General features: G+C 46.3%; 1 pseudogene; it reads right to left on the minus strand.

The window, feature by feature from the left end:
• Positions 1–1,013: 1,013 nt before the first annotated feature.
• LOC119346622 lies at positions 1,014–3,239 on the minus strand (annotated as a pseudogene).
• Positions 3,240–6,214: the final 2,975 nt, after the last annotated feature.

Consider the following 6,214-nt stretch of genomic DNA (forward strand, 5'->3'; position numbering starts at 1 on the left):
CTCAGGTTCCAGCGTGCGTCGGGCGCATGCCGCCGCGGAAACGACAGGGAGCTTCTCCGGCAGCACCGAGTGGCTGTAGTGCTCTGGTTTGTGCTACAACAAGATCTCAGCATGAGTAGGGGTGCCCGTCTCATGATTGTACACCGATTGATGAACAGGGATGGAGGGTTTGTTGATTAACACGATAATAAAAATGATATTCCCAAATTTCCCCACGTGTTAATGCTCACCTAGCCTAGGTCGGCCATAACATGTTGTAAAGTTGTACACCGTTAAATCATTTACATCACCCTGTGCACCAATAAGGCCTGCTTCCGAATTTGAACTAAAACCACTTTTATTTTGGATAGGAGGGAGTAGAAGAATTCTTCACACTAGAACTGTAGTACTCCCTCCATTCCATAATGTAGAACGTTTTTTTGACACTATGGAGGGAGTAATTTGCAGGGGCATTGAGTCCAAAACTGGCCTTCATACATTTTTCTCTCATCTCAATACTAACCTGACCTTAGCCCATTAACGACTAGATTAGATCCACGCGGTACCGTTAAGCAATGCTCTGTTTTCTACTTTAGTTTATTCGAGCAACTTCTCACCCTCCTTCGCCCCACTGCTTGTCGTAAAAGAGCATCAGGTAAACGACACAACGGTGGTCACTTGGAATGGATCGTTGGATGAATGTACAGTGCAAATATGTGGGGCGATGTCGCTTGACTAGTGCTCCATGCATGTACGTATTTTGCTTGTGTACGGTTCGGGCCCCTGACGTGAATTTCTTGTTCATCCATCAGCAGAGGTGGATGGAGCATGCGTGGCTGCCTCGACAGATCAATCAACTGCCAATATAAACAACACAAGGAGGAAAGTTGTGTTAAGCTTTACAAATTAGCATAGATTTGACCTCAAGAACAGAGGAAGGAAGTTTCAGGAATGCTAACTTATTTGGTTCGCTTGCAAGCACCAACAAACTAACGGTCAGGCATACTGGTTTCCAATGTATAGGATGAATCAGATTAAAGTGCTGTAGGAATAAGTAGAAGCTTGACTAGGAGGGTACCTGCATCATTCGGTTACCTCTCCACCTCATCGCCCCCCTCGGAACTGCCACTGGAAAGCTTAAAATATTCTATATCATCTAGAAGCCTGATCTTGGTGCTCGGGTGTCCTGGAGAGACGCTGATGGCATTCGTCAAGACAGCCTCCGCGCCGGCAGCCCGTGTTTGCGATTCTTTATCCGCTCCCTCAAAGCAAATATCAACGTCGACTTGCCTGAGATTCGGCAGGTGCTCCATGCCTTCAATGGTCGAGGGGCCGTGACGCTCCACTCCACGCTCATGGATCTGCAGATGCAACTCTTGGAGTTTGGGCATCGCCCCTGCCATGAAGGTTAGGCATGGGGCGAAGCACGTGATTCTAAAACATTTGAGAAGCTGGAATGCCACCACACCATCACGGATGACAATCCTTGTTCCCGGGGATTTTGGTACCCACAACCACAGGTCCAGTAGATTAGGTAACCCTACGAGCAAATCAACGTCCTCCTTCATCAGCTTCTCAACAGCAATTCCCAACACGCACAGCTTTCGGTGTTGACCGGTCCAAACTGGAACCCTTGGAAACATCCAAGTTGCTGCAACATGGAGTTCCTCAGGATTGCTCTCAGTGTTGCTAGTGCTTGGAGAACCCAATTCAACAAAAGGAGGATGTAATATCTTACTACATGACCAAAGATGTCTCAGATTGCACCTGAGGAGTTTGGTCAGCGAACACCATAAAGTATTTGTAAGAAATCCATGTTGGCTGGCAGTATGTTCAACATCATCGAAACAAAAAGTAAGATGTCTGAGATTTGTAAGTTCACCGAGACCTGTTAAATTATCGACCGAGTTCATGTGCACATCAAAGTTCACCAGAGTACGTAGGGCCTTCATCCTACGAATACCATCAACTAGCCTTGTTCCAGTAGGAACATGTAGATGCAACAAGGAAGGCAAATCAACAATATCAGATGGTATGGCAGTAATAGCCGTATCCAATTTCAGTGTCTCCAAATGTTTCAGGTCCCCAAATAGGGTTGGCAGAATAAGGGTTGACATATGTTCCTTGGGGATGCTGATTCTCAAATATCTGAGTTGAAATAATTTATAGATTGGTGTGAGGTCAATCCTATCACCCATGTTAGCACCTTGACAATCCACATTAAGAACCCGGATGGACTTGAGTTCATACATAGACAACTTGAAACAAGACTTCCCAAAAAGAGCAAGAGACCGAATATGCGGCATGCTTAAGCTTGCATGTACTGTGCCTTCATTCTCTCCATAATCCAACTGAAGGGAGAGTCGGCGAACCTTGCTCCGCATTGTTGCGGTCGTGCCCTGTAGGTCATCTACCACACTAAGAAAGTTCTCTTCTTCCGACTTGATTCTGATTAGATCAAGAATCATATCATGAACTTTACAATTTATAACATGTCCATTGTACCCAATATTTGTAGGTTGGTTCATGCTCCTATTGACAAGCTCGTTAAAGCAGCTTCCAGCGACCTCATTTGCATCCTCACCATGTATTTTGCCGATGAAACCTTCAGCCACCCATTGCCTAACAAGATCATTCTTTCTAATAATGTAATCCTCTGGGTACATGCAGTGGCGGAGCCAGCTCAAACTTAGAGCCTGGGCAAGATATACGTGATGCCAAGTTAATTAGATTTTGCCCAAACAAACTGTAAGTAAACCATTTGTTTACTACTAGAGCTCCATGCACATGCACCATGGGAGCCCGGGCAGCAGCCCCGGCTCGCCGGGTGCTGTCTCCGCCACTGGGTACATGGCAGTATATAGCAAACAAGTTTTGAGACGATGAGGAAGATTGTTGTAGCTAAGGTTCAGTATCCATCTCATCCCCTCCAAAGTTGGATTTGATCTCATATTTGAGCTTAAAGAATTGCACACATGCTTCCATTGTGTCACTGATCTAGTTGGCTGACTCGCCAAACGACTAGCAATACTGACGACAGCAAGTGGGAGACCACCACATTTTTGTAGAATTTCATTCGAAATCTCTTCTAATGGTTGAAGATCAACCTGTCCAACTCTACTGAAAAATAATTTTCTTGAGTTTTGGTCATCAAGAGGACACATCTTGTAAATGAACTCATGCCGATAGTCGCAGGTTGCATTAGCTACTGGAGGGAGTAATTTGCAGGGGCATTGAGTCCAAAACTGGCCTTCATACATTTTTCTCTCATGTCCGTACTAACCTGACGTTAGCCCATTAAGCGATGCTCTGTTTTCCAGTTTAGTTTATTGGAGCCACTGCTCACCCTCCTTTCCCCCACTGCTGGTCCTAACAGAGCATCAGGTAAACGACACAACGGTGGTCACTTGGAATGGATCATTGGATGAATGTATAGTTCGAATATGTGGAGCGATGGAGCTTGACTAGTGCTCCTTGCATGTATGTTGCTTGTCTACGGTTTCGGACCCTAACGTGAATTTCTTGTTCATCCATCAGCAGAGGTGGATGGAGCATGCGTGGCTGCCTCGGCAGATCGATCAACTGCCAGTATAAACAACACGAGGAGGAAAGTTGCGTTAAGCTTTATCGATTAGCTCCCCGCAAAAAAAAAAGTTTTATCGATTAGCATAGATTTGACCTCAAGAATAGAGGAAGGAAGTTTCAGGAGTACTAACTAACTTCTGTGGTGCGCTTGCAAGCACCAACAAACTAACATTCAGGCATACTGGTTTCGAAGGAATAGTATCGGAATAAAGTGCTGTAGGAATAAGTAGAAGTTTGACTAGGAGGGTACCTGCATCATTCGGTTGCTGTGACGCCCCCGATTCAGTCGTACACTAATCATACACGCAAACGTGTACGATCAAGATTAGGGACTCATGGGAATATATCACAACACAACTCTACAAATAAAATAAGTCATACAAGCATCATATTACAAGTCAGGGGCCTCGAAGGCTCGAATACAAGAGCTCGATCATAGACGAGTCAGCGGAAGCAACAATATCTGAGTACAGACATAAGTTAAACAAGTTTGCCTTAAAAAGGGTAACACAAACTGGAATACAGATCGAAAGAGGCGCAGGCCTCCTGCCTGAGATCCTCCTAAACTACTCTTGGTCGTCGACAGCGGGCTGCACGTAGTAGTAGGCACCTCCCGAGTAGTAGTAGTCGTCATCAACGGTGGCGTCTGGCTCCAAAGTACTCGCAAGCAAGGAGCTACACTACATATGCATCAAATGGAATAAGGGTATCATATGTGGACTGAACTGCAGAATGCCAGAATAAGAGGGGGATAACTAATCCTGTCGAAGACTACGGTTCTGGCCACCTCCATCTTGCATCATGTAGGAGAGAGTAGATGGTAAGTTCACCAAGTAACATGAAGTAGCATCGTATAGCATAATCCTAACCGATGATCCTCCCTTCGTCGCCCTGTGAGAGAGCGATCACCGGTTGTATCTGGCACTTGGAAGGGTGTGTTTTATTAAGTATCCAGTTCTAGTTGTCATAAGGTCAAGGTACAACTCCAAGTCGTCCTGTTACCGAAGATCACGGCTATTCGAATAGATTAACTTCCCTGCAGGGGTGCACCACATAACCCAACACGCTCGATCCCATTTGGCCGGACACACTTTCCTGGGTCATGCCCGGCCTCGGAAGATCAACACGTCGCAGCCCTACCTAGGCACAACAGAGAGGTCAGCACGCCGGTCTAAATCCTATGGCGCAGGGGTCTGGGCCCATCGCCCATTGCACACCTGCACGTTGCGTACGCGGCCGGAAGCAGAACTAGCCCCCTTAATACAAGAGCGGGCTTACGGTCCAATCCGGCGCGCGCCACTCAGTCGCTGACGTCACGAAGGCTTCGGCTGATACCACGACGTCGAGTGCCCATAACTGTCCCCGCGTAGATGGTTAGTGCGTATGGGCCAATAGCCAGACTCAGATCAAATACCAAGATCTCGTTAAACGTGTTAAGTATCCGCAAACACCGACCAGGGCCAGGCCCACCTCTCTCCTAGGTGGTCTCAACCTGCCCTGTCGCTCCGCCACAAAGTAACTGTCGGGGGCCGTCGGGAACCCAGGCCCACCTCTACCAGGATGGAGCCACCTGCCCCTTCAGCCCCCAACTCTGAACAATACCATAGGTAACTGTGTAAAGTATATAGTATATGCCCGTGATCACCTCCCGAAGTGATCACGGCCCAGTAGTATAGCATGGCAGACGGACAAGAGTGTAGGGCCACTGATGGAACACTAGCATCCTATACTAAGCAGTAGGATAGCAGGTAATGGTAACTACAGTAGTAGCAAGGATAGGCTATGCATCAGGATAGGAATAACGGAAAGAAGTAACATGCTACACTACTCTAATGCAAGCAGTATAGAGAAGAGTAGGCGATATCTGGTGATCAAAGGGGGGCTTGCCTGGTTGCTCTGGCAAGAGAGAGGGGTCGACAACTCCGTAGTCGTACTGGGTAGCAGCGGCGTCGGTCTCGGTGTCTAGCGAGAGAAGAGGGGGAAGAAACAATAAATATTTGAGCAAATAGATGCATAACGATGCATGACAAAGACACGTATCGGTGCTAGAGGTGCCCTAAAGCGGTATGAGGTGATACCGGTGAAGGGGGGAAACATCCGGGAAAGTACCCCCGGTGTTTCATGTTTTCGGGCAAAGGAGCCGGAGGGGGAAAGTTGCGAGTTTGATATGTTAGGGGTGCGTGGTGGACGAATGGGCTGCGTATCCGGATTCGTCTCATCGTTCTGAGCAACTTTCATGTAGAAAGTATTTTCATCCTAGTTACGGATTAAAAGATATGATTTTCTAAAGATTTTATTAATTTCTGGAATTTAATTAATTAATTAATTAATTCGAAAATGAATTAATGACATCAGCATGATGCCATTCTGACATCAGCAGTCAACAGAGTTGACTTGGTCAACCTGACCAGTGGGTCCAGTGGGACCCACCTGTCATACATTGTCTATGTTAATTAGAGATTAGGCTAAACAAACTACTGTTTAATTAACTAACAGATTAGTTAGATTAATTACTAGGATTAATTAACTTAATTAATTTAGTTAATTAATTAATTATTTAAGTTTTTTTTATTAGTCTCTTTTTTTATTGGAAACGTTCTGTGGGGTGGGGCCCCGAGCGCTACGGGCGGGTCGGGCGTTGCGGCGCCCG

Source organism: Triticum dicoccoides, unplaced genomic scaffold (genome assembly GCF_002162155.2).
Source record: "Triticum dicoccoides isolate Atlit2015 ecotype Zavitan unplaced genomic scaffold, WEW_v2.0 scaffold45074, whole genome shotgun sequence".
NCBI classification, from domain to species: Eukaryota; Viridiplantae; Streptophyta; class Magnoliopsida; order Poales; family Poaceae; genus Triticum; species Triticum dicoccoides.